This window comes from Garra rufa, chromosome 2 (assembly GCF_049309525.1).
Source record: "Garra rufa chromosome 2, GarRuf1.0, whole genome shotgun sequence".
Lineage (NCBI taxonomy): Eukaryota > Metazoa > Chordata > Actinopteri > Cypriniformes > Cyprinidae > Garra > Garra rufa.
This window is the reverse complement of record NC_133362.1, coordinates 60,480,959-60,493,610: the sequence shown is the minus strand read 5'-3', so window position 1 is coordinate 60,493,610 and position 12,652 is coordinate 60,480,959.

The following is a 12,652-nucleotide window of genomic DNA, read 5'->3' as shown; positions in this document are numbered from 1 at the left end:
CACTACAACATTTGCATTTTCCTTCGCACATGGAAAAGCTTCTACCCACTTTGAAAATTTGTCCACAAGCACCAAGAGGTATTTAAAAGGTCCCCTCTTGGGCATGTGTGTAAAATCAACCTGTCACTCAGTAAACGGTTGGTTAGGCCTCGGCAGGTGTTGATGTTTTGCTGGAGGTTGGCTTATATTATTTTTAGCGCAAGTTAAACATCTGTCAAGAATGTCATTAACCGTTTGCGGTAATTGGTCGACGCAAAATAGACCTCGCATTGTATCTAGTACCCCTCTTCAGCCGCGATGAGTGATACCATGAAATTCGCGGACGAGAAACGGTAAAACAGACGTAGGTAAACACAGTCGACCATCTTTGTCACGCCAGAGGTCATCAGGTCCCTGAGACGCAGAAAAAACTGACCAGAATTGACGGTCAGATTCCCTTGCTGCTTTCTGGACAGCGATAAGGTCAACATCTGGAATTAGTGATGACGTCATTTTTGAGGTTGACACTAGAGCTACATTAACATGGGGGCTTTGAGGCCCCTCTTGGGCCGCTTTTTTTGCATTTAGGTCAGCCAGTGAGTTACCCTTAGCCTCATCTGTATATAAATTCGAGTGTCCCTTTGTTTTTACTATGGCTATTCTCCTTGGGAGACATGAGGCTTCGATCAATGACTCAACTAAATTTTGATGTGAAATTGGCTTTCCATCCGCCCCCACAAATCCCCTGGCTCGCCATATTTGAGCAAAGTCATGTACTACTCCGAAAGCGTATCGTGAGTCAGTATAAATAGTCACATCTTTGTCAGCAAACATCTGACAGGCTCTGGTTAGAGCATACAGTTCTGCAGCTTGTGCTGAGCGAAAAGGAAGGCTGTGTGCTTCCAACACCACGTCAGGTAGTTGACATACAGCATAGCCACATAGGAAGACGCCATCTTGTGGTTTTGAGCATGAGCCATCCACAAAAACCATGTCACCCCAATCTAAGGGGGTCTCTTCCAAGTCAGAACGGAGAGCACATGTATGTGTGATCTCTGCTAGACAATCATGGGTTTCCATGGTGGCATAATCTATAGTTGGGGCTGTTGCTAGAAGGTGATGCAATGTCATAGCAACATGACTCATGCCTATTGAGCTCTTAATACTGAGGTTAGTTGTAGCAGTTAGCACATGTTCATACCCCGTCCTACGCTGTACTGACATATGTTGTGTGTTCAAATTCTGTATGGTGTGCTTTACCTGATGACAAGTGTGTAATGATAAGGGCCCCTTTTAGCTGCTTAAATGCCTGTTTAGCCTCATCTGTCCAGATTATAGGCGACGATGCAGGGGTTTTATTGTCATAACAGGACCTCAATACTTTATCAAAATGAGAACAGTCGGGAATCCACTGTCTGCAGTAATTAACCAGTCCCAGAAAAGCCAGCATTTGCTGCTTAGTGCGCGGTTGTGGGTGATTCCTTACTGCTTGAAGTCTGTCAGCAGTGAGGGTGCGCTGACCTTTGGTTAGGCAATGGCCTAAATAGGTCACGGATGGTTGACATAATTGTAACTTACTCTTAGAGACCTTAAAGCCGTGCTCACTGAGATGCTGTAACAGTGCTAGCGTACTTTCTTTGCAGACTTCCGCCGTCACAGCTGTTATCATAAGGTCATCAGCGTACTGATGAAGTGCTGCCCCTTCAGGCAGACTCAAAGTGGACAAGCAGTCTTTGACCACCATGCTAAAGTAGGCGGGACTATCAACATACCCTTGTGGGAGGCGTGTCCAAGTATATTGTTGACCCCTGTGAGTGAATGCGAATAAGGGCTGTGTATCTGGTTCCACAGGAATGCTGAAAAAAGCAGAACAGAGATCAACCACTGAGAATAGCCATGAGAACAGATGTTACATCAGGGACCAAAGGGGCCATTGGTACCACCAATTCATTAATTCTCCTTAAATCTTGAGTGAATCTCCAAGTGCCATTTGGCTTGGGGACAGGATTCACTGGTGTGTTATAGGGACTAGTGATGCGTTTTATTACCCCTTGCTTCACTAGCGATGACACTATAACATCAATACCCCTAGCCTTATCCTCTGATAGCGGATATTGTTTAATGTATATAGGGTCACTATGCTTAACTGTAGCGCAGTATGGGGAACAGGAGACACTGCCTACATCATCCTTGTGGGCTGCCCACAGACTGTCTGGTAATTCAAAAAAGTCAGGTTGGGGTGAGGTTATTTTACAAGTGGACAACAGTGACACCTGTAGGCCATTCAGGGCACCTATTTCATTACACACGTCGTCCGAGGTGTGCACTACAAGTTTACCATTTTTAAACTTCATCTCCACCCCCAGGGCAGCCATCAAATCCCTTCCCATTAAATTATAAGAGCACGATGCCATATATACAAATCTGTGATTTAGTCTGTAAGAGCCTACCTTCAATTCTAATGGCGGCGTTAGCGGTGTCAAGAAAGGAGACCCATCAATCCCTACAGAATCAACACTCTGGTTAGAGAGTGGCCCCTCGTAGCCCCCACCCACCGATGACATAGTAGCCCCTGAATCAATGAGAAAAGGGAAATCCTGCCCTAACATGTTAATCATTAGAGTAGCAGGCTCCTCCCCATTGGGGGAGTCTATGGTTATAGACAAAAGTGTGGCGTTGGGGGCGTGATTCTGTGGGCAACCCTATTGAATGTAATAGGGATGTGTAGGTGGAGGGGGAGGAGGCCGTGCGGGCAAAGAGTGATTTCCCTGATGCTGTGGCTGCTGTGGCTGCTGCTGCTGCTGTGGGTGGTATTTACCCTTCCTCTCATCAGCCTGTCTTTTCCTGCAGTCTACAAACCAATGCCCCTCCCTCCCACAATAATGGCAGTTCCCCTTTCTACGTTGAACTTGCCCTGAATTCCCTGATGTGCGGGCTCAACCCCCTGCGTGATGCAGGAAGGCAGGGTTCGCTGTTTTAGGCAGATCAAATAACCCATCACCAGCCATTGTTCTAATCTTTTTTCCTACATCCTACACAGTCAATCGTGATCGGTCGGTTAACTGCAATTTCAGCAAAGGCTGCACTTCGGGTGCACAATTATTAAGGAAAGTGGAGACAAAGAGGCAATCTGGCACCTGGTCATCTAATTCAAACCCGCCTAAGTGAATCCAAGCATCTTTAAATCTTTTAAAGAAAACAGGCACTGGTTCTTTCTTTTCCTGTTTACAGTTAGTTACATGTGAAAGGTCCCTATTGGCATGTCTTTCACCTATCAGAAATTTAGTAAGCTGCTTCTGAAGAGTAGATATAGCGTTAGGGTTGTCTTGCCAGTAAAAATAACTTTCCCCATCTTTTTTATAAGATGCGGGTTTTGCTCTACCCTCCCACTCATCCTCGTCCTCCCCCTGGGGAGAAAAGAGGGGATTTGCCTGGAGCTCATCATTCGCTGCAGCTAAGCAGGTAACTGTATCGAGTAAACGCGTCTCGTCGTATTTATTACCCATTTTGGACATGATTATGAACTTATAATCAGCGCCGGTAAAATGACTGTGTCGCGATAATTTTATTAACATGTCCACGAAGTGTAAAGGTTTGTCCACTTCAGGCAACATGCTCAAAATATCTTTCAAAGTTGACACAGACGGCGGAGTTACCTCTACGTGACCCTTTCGTTTTGATATCCACAAGTGAGCTTCATTTGTTTTTTTTACGGGCGCCGGTGGGGGAGAGCAAGGCTCTACGGAAGTAAGCGCGGGCGCGCTGCGCGCAGTTATGTTAGGCGCGGGCACATTAGGCGCGGGCGCCGGACAGTGTGGCGGCGCGCACGGCTGGAGTGAAGAAGTAGACGGTACTTCTGGATCGAGTTTAGCTGCTTTTTCTAATTTGGTTTTCTGTAATTTCGACTCAGCCTCAGCTAAAAATTTTTTCTCTTTTTTTTCTGTCGGCTTTTTCGGTACCACATTCCTGACAGATTTTGGCAGTGAAATACCCTGTTTATCATTCCATACAGTTTGCATTTTTAACCAAACATCATACCCTTCTTTCATATATTTTTGGTCCCATTTAGGGTCACCTTCGCCTTTATATGTCAATCGAAAAGCTTGTGCCATATGATTTGGGTCAAAAGAACCCGTTCGTGGATATGTAGGATACATCCCATTGGCTTCGGTCCAACCCGCTAAATTATTCACCCATAAATTTGTGTAAAAACCCCAACTACATCTATTCATCCAATCATTGGGTGTTTCGCCAGAATTTGGTTTAGGATAGGTGGCTCCCATGATAGATATACAGATATTCACCTCACCACGGGACAGACCGAAACTCGTGACTCACACTTTTGCTTTTAATTTCGTTTTCGATTTTGATTTCTATAGCGCTCTTCCCAGCCTCGCTGAGGGTATACCTTACGTCAGTACAGATAGTAAGACTATACTCTGTCTTACCTTACTACGCAGTTAAACAATTGGTAATCAGACAGTCAGACTATACTCTGTCTTGCCCGAGTTACGCAATTTAATCAGCAATTACTAATTAGACAGTCAGACTATACTCTGTCTTGCCCAAGTCACATAATTACAGACACACAGTAATAGTAATGTCACTAATCAGGTAGTCAAACTATACTTTGTCTTATCTGATCAGAGACATCACGTCGGGGTCACCAGATTGTTAGAACCTCGTTTCTGGGTCACTGCAGTTTCTCAGGTCTGTCGAGTGGATCAGCAACAAGCGCGCTTGGGATAGACAACAACACACCAAAGTCTAATACAAGTTGGTTTATTGTTATCTACTAAAGAAGATGGGGCAGTCCCATCTTTTATACAGCACCCTTACAAGCCTTCATGTAGGCGGGGGTTCACATATCATTTAAGCAAATACTTCTACATATGGGAAGGAAAATTACAGATGATCCAGGGCAACTATAAGGATGAGAGGAAGATAGTGCAGCCGCACTCAACTGGTTTCCTGACGACAGATAACCCTGAAACAGACAGACAAAACATTCCCAGAACGAACTGTTTCTCTTAACTGAAGTAAACTGCAAAGAACAAAACTACAAAATATTAACTCAAGGAAACTGCACTGAAAAACACATTAATGAAAAACACATTAATTCTTATAAACATTTAACAAAGATATTGGTCTGTAGGAACCACAGTCAAGTGGGTCTTTTCCTGGCTTCAGAATAAGTGTAATAAATGCTTCTGTAAGAGACTTTGGTAACTCTGAATTAGTTAAAGAATACTCCAACATTTTTAAAAGAAGTGGAGCTAACTTGGGGCCGAAAGCCTTATAAAACTCAGGGCCAGGGGTTTTGCCATTTTGCATTGCATTAATAGAATCTAAGATTTCTTGCAGATCAATTGGTTGTTCTAGCCTTTCTTTTTGATTTGGGTTAATTGTCTGGATATTCAGGTTATTCAAGAAAGTTAACATACCTGATGTATCCCCAAGAAAATCTGAAGTATATAAATCAGTGTAATATTTTTTAAAGACATCATTAATTTCTTTAGGATCCACTGTCAATTGTTGTGATGCATTACGAATCTGTGGAATTAACCTGGAAGCTGACCGACTTTTTATCTGATAAGATAATAAACGGCTAGCTTTTTCCCCATGTTCATAAAAATTCCCTTTAGACCAAAGCAAATTTTGTTGAGTTTTTTCAATTGACAACTGATCGTATTGGGCTTTAAGTTCCACTCTCTTTTTAAGTAGTTCTTCAGAGGGCGATATAGAAAGTTGTTGATCAAATTTTTCTATTGAATCTATTAGCTGTTGTAGTTTTGCATGCTTTAACTTATTAATAGATACAGAGTAAGATATAATTTCACCCCTTATGACTACTTTAAGCGTCTCCCACAGAACTAAGGGTGATATCTCTTCTGAATAATTTGTGAGCATAAAGTTATCTATTGCCATTGATATATGTTTGTGAAAATTTTTATCTGCTAACAGGTTAGAATTTAATCTCCAAGTAGGGTGTTGTGTACAGTGATGGGTAAATCGTAAATCAAGAAGCAATGGTGCATGATCTGATATTATAATTGTTGAATATTGAATCTTCTCCACTAAGGGAACAAATGTCTTATCTAAGAAAAAATAATCGATTCTTGAGTATGAAGAGTGGACAGGGGAAAAATACGAAAATTCCTTCTTTTGAGGAAATAAAAATCTCCACGGGTCAACACAGCCTGTTTGTGTCATGAAGGTTGATAAAGCGTGAGACATTTTAGTCTGAGATGTCGTTTTCGGATTTGAACGATCTAGTATTGGGTTAATAACACAATTTAGATCCCCACCAAAAATTAAACGATACGAGTTTAAATCAGGTAATAATGAAATAATTTTGTAAATGAAGTTAACATCGTCCCAGTTAGGGGCATAAACACATACCAGTGCAACAGGAGTATGAAACAAATGTCCAGTCAAAATTACAAAATGTCCTTGGGGGTCTGAAACAAATTTGGAAGCATGAAATTGCACCTTCTTATGAATTAGGATCGCTGTTCCTCTTGCTTTACTGTTAAACTGGGAATGAAAGACCCGTCCAATCCAGGGTTTTCTGAGTCTCATATGGTCTGCTAGTTGCAGATGTGTTTCTTGCAGAAATGCTATTTCAGTGTTCATTTTTTTAAGATGAGCAAATATACGAGCTCTTTTGTTTGGCCCATTCAAACCTTTAACATTCCAGCTAATGAGCCGAATGGTAGACCCTCCAGTCTTATTTGTATCACTCATTGATCAATCATTCTGTTGTAAAGAGTAAGACCCTCTTTCCAGTACATGACAAGTAGGCAAATGCAACAAAAAAAAAGAAAAAAAAGAAAAAAAAAAAAAAAAACTTTTGGCGGTGACTATCCCAACCCCACGAACTTTTCCTATATTTGCCTCAAGAACGGAGACAAACTGCAGGCCCCCATTAACAAACCCCCAGTAATGTCCCAATTTACTTAAATCCGTTTCAACCTCTAGAGGGCAACCCAAACGTATTAAACATTCTGAATGTGTCAAAACGTGATTAATATGGATAATGTTTTTTGTGTTTTTTTTGTTTTGTTTTTTTACAACGCAGTCGTCAGTCACTGTTGTTGAAGCATCAGTTTGTTTTTGGATTAGAACAACAAACAATACCTTTTCCAAGCCGGCCAACTCATAATAGTTGGTTCAGAAGGCTGTGATTTTGTGACAAAAGGTCCCGGCAGTCCTAAACATTTATACGTTGGTCGTAGAACTGTTTCGCTTCCTCCGGTGTATTGAATATTAAAGTTTCTTCATTAAAAGTCACCTTCAGTCGAGCCGGGTAGAGCAACTGAAACCGTATGCCTTTCTGGTAGAGCGATTGCTTGATGCCGTTGTAAGAGGAACGTTTCCTTGACAGGGTAGCACTGAGATCTTGGTAGACTCTTATGAGATTCCCTTTGTATTTCATCTCGTGTCGTCTTGCCCATCGCAGCAGCTGCTCCTTTTCTTGGAATCGATGAAAACACACCACAAAAGGACGTGGTTTACGGCCGACCGCTGGCTTTTGGCCGGGTGATCGGTGCGCTCTCTCAAGTGTTGGTGGGTTGTCGAAGACCTCTGTTCCCGTCACCTCCAGTAGCAGCTCGGGAACGAAAGTAACGGGGTCTTTGCCGTTAGCCCTTCGCGATCTGTTTTCCAAATCCTCAATGCGATCAAGTAGAGATGTGTTCTGAGTTTGCAAAGTTTTTATAGCGTTTTCAGCCGCTGTCACCTTCTCAAAGTTTTCCCCAGCCAGGGACTCCGTTGCGGTCAAACGGCTTTGAAAGCCCTCAACAGACTCTCTTAGTGCATTCACGGAACTTTGGAAAGGTCCGATAGATTCCTGAATCAAATCAGAGATATCTTCCCTGATACTAATACGCTGTTTAGTTAATTCAGAAATCAACAGGTCCATGGATACAGATTCAAAAGTTTCTGCTACGGCCTGCTTTTCGACGTTGGGAGCGGCGGCCATAGCTGCTAGCTTACCAGCGATGCTAGCGGTTGATCTCGTTGTCGGTGGAACTAATGGATGAGCTTGCTTCTGCTTGGAGTTACTCATATTTTGGCTGACGATGTTCTAAACAAATCTATTAACAATGACTGAAAGTATTTCGCGTGTAACAGGTTTAATTTCACAATGTAGGTCGGGAGCCCTTCTTCCACGCACCTTACTCCTTCATGGCTATACCGGAAGTCCAATATTGTATTAATTTCTATAACAATAATTCTTAACTCAAATTAAAATATTTATAAACCTATCTCTGATAATCCTAGGTTACTATGGTCAAGCAGGTTTGTTTATGCATTAAAGAAATGGATCTCGTTCCCTCATCTTTGCATCTCGTGGCCACGACATATGACATTCCCACGAATTAATATCTCGTGGCCACGACAAACATAAGTGAACCGAAGGTGTCCCCTCCAGGTCACCGTACAAACGAATCTTTTAGCTTGCAGCCATGTTTGCTTCCGCTTCAGTTCAGTGCGTTACATGACTGCCCCCTACTGATCATGTCTTTCCTGTGTCAATGTACTTTCTGTGATCCCTCAGAATACACCGGTGTCATGCGAGACCACTTTACTTCCTGCGCGCATTTTAAATGGCCAGATCTGTATGTGTGTGTGTGTGTGTGTGTGTGTGTGTGTGTATATATATATATATATATATATATATATATATATACATATATATATATTAGGGATGGGAAGATTCCCCGATTCGCTCGGTGCATCGGCTTAAAAAGCTAACGATGCGATGCATCGGTTTAAAAAGTGTGCATCAGATACAAATTGACATTTGTATCGCGATGCATCGTTTCTAACATATCTGCATCGGTAAAACCCGATTTATTTCTTTATAATTATTAGTAGACATACTATACTTTCATTATTTAGAAAGTGGAAAATATTTTTTAGATTGTTTTCTACCCTCTAAACTGTTTGTCAAGCACGTCTCTCTTTACTGCTGCGTGAATGTGACGTAGCCCAGTGGTTCCCAAACTCTGGGGGGCGCGGCAAGGCTAGTGTACAGACCGTCCGGCAGTATTCAGCGCACACTGCTCAATGTGTGACGCTCTGATCAGTATTCCGCTCTATGATAGTGCGTTCCGTTGAGTTGCTCACGGCCCATATGAATGCTCCACTCGTGTACCGCTTATGCTCAATGGAAAAGCAAAGTCCGCTCAAATAACGCGCCGACAAAAAATGTCTATGTATACTTGTTCCTGTCAAAGCTGGACATTGATAGTTAGCTAAGAGTGGCAGCCTCACAGCTGCATCCCCGATTTGAGAGGATCTGCAGCACGAGACAAGATTTTTTTTTTTTTTTTTTCTGTATTGGACTGTGAAAATAAGTGATGCTTATCCAAAATTTTCTCTTAGGTGGCAGTATCAACGATGTTTCATCCGGCATTACATTACTGAAGAATCCTGCCAACGTGACAGCAGTTTAGTAAAAATCTGGGAAAGGTAAGAATTTTGCTACCTTATTATGAAGATGTAAAATATGGTACATGTGTTATTGTTACTATTGATGGGTTTTTTATCATGAGTCATAAGTAGCACTGCAAATGTGTCAAGGGTGATCTTGCAACTTAAGTTCACTGGAAGCTTGGAAGTTGAAAGAAATAGTGTCTTTCATTCAACTGTGTTGTTTGATTTATGACAATTCATTGTTAACAACAAGGTTAATTTAGTTTTGCTTTTTAAATTTCGTTTTATTATAGTGTAGTTTTCAAATTTGCAATAAAATTTAGTTTTTATTAGTTTCATTAACAATTTTGTTAGTTTTAGTTTAGTTTCTATGTTGTGAACACATTTCTATTTAGTTTTTATATATTTTAGTGCCGTGTCCAAAAATGAAACTCTAACAGCTGAGGTACTATAGGCACTTAAGGTGAATGTGGCTCTTAGAAGAGCCTTTGGGTTGTGTATAGCTGCTGCTGACACAAGAATAAGAAAGAAATGAACATCACAGAATATTAGTAAGTTATGTCTGCACAAATGAAAATAGGTTTGTTTTCATCAATATTTATTGACTGAACAGTATGTTCTGAACATGATAAATCAGATGCATGACGACTGCTAAATCACTTACAACTATCAGGTGGTAGAAACTGAAAAAATAATAAACAAAAATGTACTCATTGTCATGTTAGAAATTCCCAAAGCTAATAAAAACTTTAGAATACAGAGCATTTAATAAGACATTTAAACCCACTAATTAATAAGTGGCCACAGTAAATTGTTTTTTAATTCTTTAAATTATAATCTTAATTTCTTCCTGCTCTATACTTGACTGAATGTTTAACTTTCAGTGCTTTCTATATATATGTATATGTATGTGTGTGTGTGTGTGTGTGTGTGTGTGTGTGTATAATTATATATGTATTAAATATGTATTATTATATATGTAATATATAATTTTTTTTTCTGGGTTCCATAGTAATGCATAAAATAATTTATTTTTATGACAGACATGACTCTTAAACGGAGGTGCTCCCAATCTGATGCTGATGATACACTGGGCAACCTTTTGAGCAATGTTGCTAGGCAACTTTGGCAAGTGTTGCCGTCAATGGGCAGCCTGGTGTGATACAGGGCCCACAACTGATCTAAATTATCCATATAGAAATGTTTTACCCATTCTCAATGGGAAAGTGCCGAAAGCAACATTGTTTAAAAAAAGTTACCTGATAAAAGTACTCAAAGTTGCCCCGTGTATTTGCTCAATTAGCGTAAGTGACGTCACATTGATTTAACGACATTTAACGGTATTTACCCATACTACCGAGTGGACTGTATATAAGTGGAAACCCATTGTTTTTATGGACAGATGTGCCAAAAGGCAGTCTTTGAACTTTTTTTTTTTTTAACAGTTGAATGGGTTTGTGTCTATTTTTAATGGTTAAAATTACTTTGAGGAAAAAAGGAAATGTTCCGGCAAGGTTTCCTAGTAATATAATTATTACAATTGTATCTACTGTTGTGAACTTTTCTCAGAGACCAGGAGACGTTTTTGGGTATCTTGAAGCAGAAGTTTCTCTTTATTGAGATCCTAGCTGTTCGTTCGCTGCAGTCATCAAAATTCGTCTGACTAATGTCAGATACAATACAGTTTAAATATATTTCCAGGGGGAGGATTACATAGAGGTGGAGTCAATCTAAACAAAGCATGCAAATGCAGTACAGGAATCAGCCCGTTACCAGAGTTCCCCAGCCCTGATCTCATTATCATAACAGTGTCATTCATAGGCATAGGTGCTAATCCAATCAGTCTGACAGTATTGCCCATACCTTCACATTATCATAGAGACAAAGGCATCGCTGTAGCTTGAGAACAAAAGGTTAATGTCTCAGACACCTGGGCTGCCTGATTTGATCTTCTTAGAATGTCATCATCTGTACCTTTAGAAGCTAAATAGAATATACTTCACTTTAGATTTTCCTGTGAAGCTATTTCAGAACATATGATCAACATTTCTTAAATTTGTAATCCTACAATCCCCTCTTTGAGAGTTCTAATAACTCTCACATAAAACAAATTTAAACCTCCATAAGTCCATTCTGTAGCCTATGTTGGTTAACATAAGCCCCATCTTGCAGTCATGTAACTTGAAAAAGTTACAGGCACATATAACATTATCCTGTGTCTTGTCCTAGATTTACTTAGGTGTAATAGTTCTTTTCAGAACCCTAACTGTTGACACATACGACAAGGGATGGTGAAATGTCGTACAAACTACATGATGTCACAGAAAATCATGTAGCGTAAGAGTGGAAGTCTTGAAGTCCATGGCGCCTGAATAGCTGTGAAGCTGTCTGTTTTCTGTAGTCCATTTCCCACGTAGATTCACTCAGATGACTCTTTGTCCTCATGAAGCTTGTTCATGGATGTCTAAAGTGATGTTTCACACCAGGGTTTCTCTTATGAAGATGACTTGGCATACACACCTGAAACACAAGAAAACAAAGAAACAGCAGACCAGCAGTATTCATGCATAGACATTTTTAGACTTCTGTTGATCGTATAGTGGTTTTATTTATTAAATTAAAATTCTAGTGATCGTATAGTGTTTTTTTTTTTTCCTTCTTAACCTAATCTTAATTTGACACCTAATAGACCAGTGAGGTGGGGATTGAAAGTACTAAAGGGGAAAAACCTATGAGGAAATGTTCACCGCAGGATTTTGCCCCCGAGGCTTATTGCACTTCGGTTCTTTCCTGGGCTCCTCACTGGTTTGTGTGTCCTAATCTGTCCCTTTAAGTGTTGTGCACACTGTATAGTGTGAGACATAAGTTCCTAAAGCAGAACAAAAAAATACATGTATTTCCAAAACAATGCAATCACTACATTTCAGTCTTCTAATTAAACATCAGTCCTGGTAGACATCATAACAGAGGATGGGTTACTGAATAAAATATTCTGGTATGGCCGTGAGTGTTCTTAACCAAGTGTCCCCAAGTTTGGGGGGAGTGATATTCAACTTCCCTTTGTTGTGTTAACAAAGAGTCTTTCATCTTTGTTGTAGATTACTGGGGTAATTAAGAATTCACAGCCTTAACGGTTAGCACCTCAGCAAGCTGCCCAGTGAGTTTGGTGTAGTGGGGAGGTGCTGTTTTAGCATTGCTAGCAGACTGTGTAAAAGCTGATTTACATTGT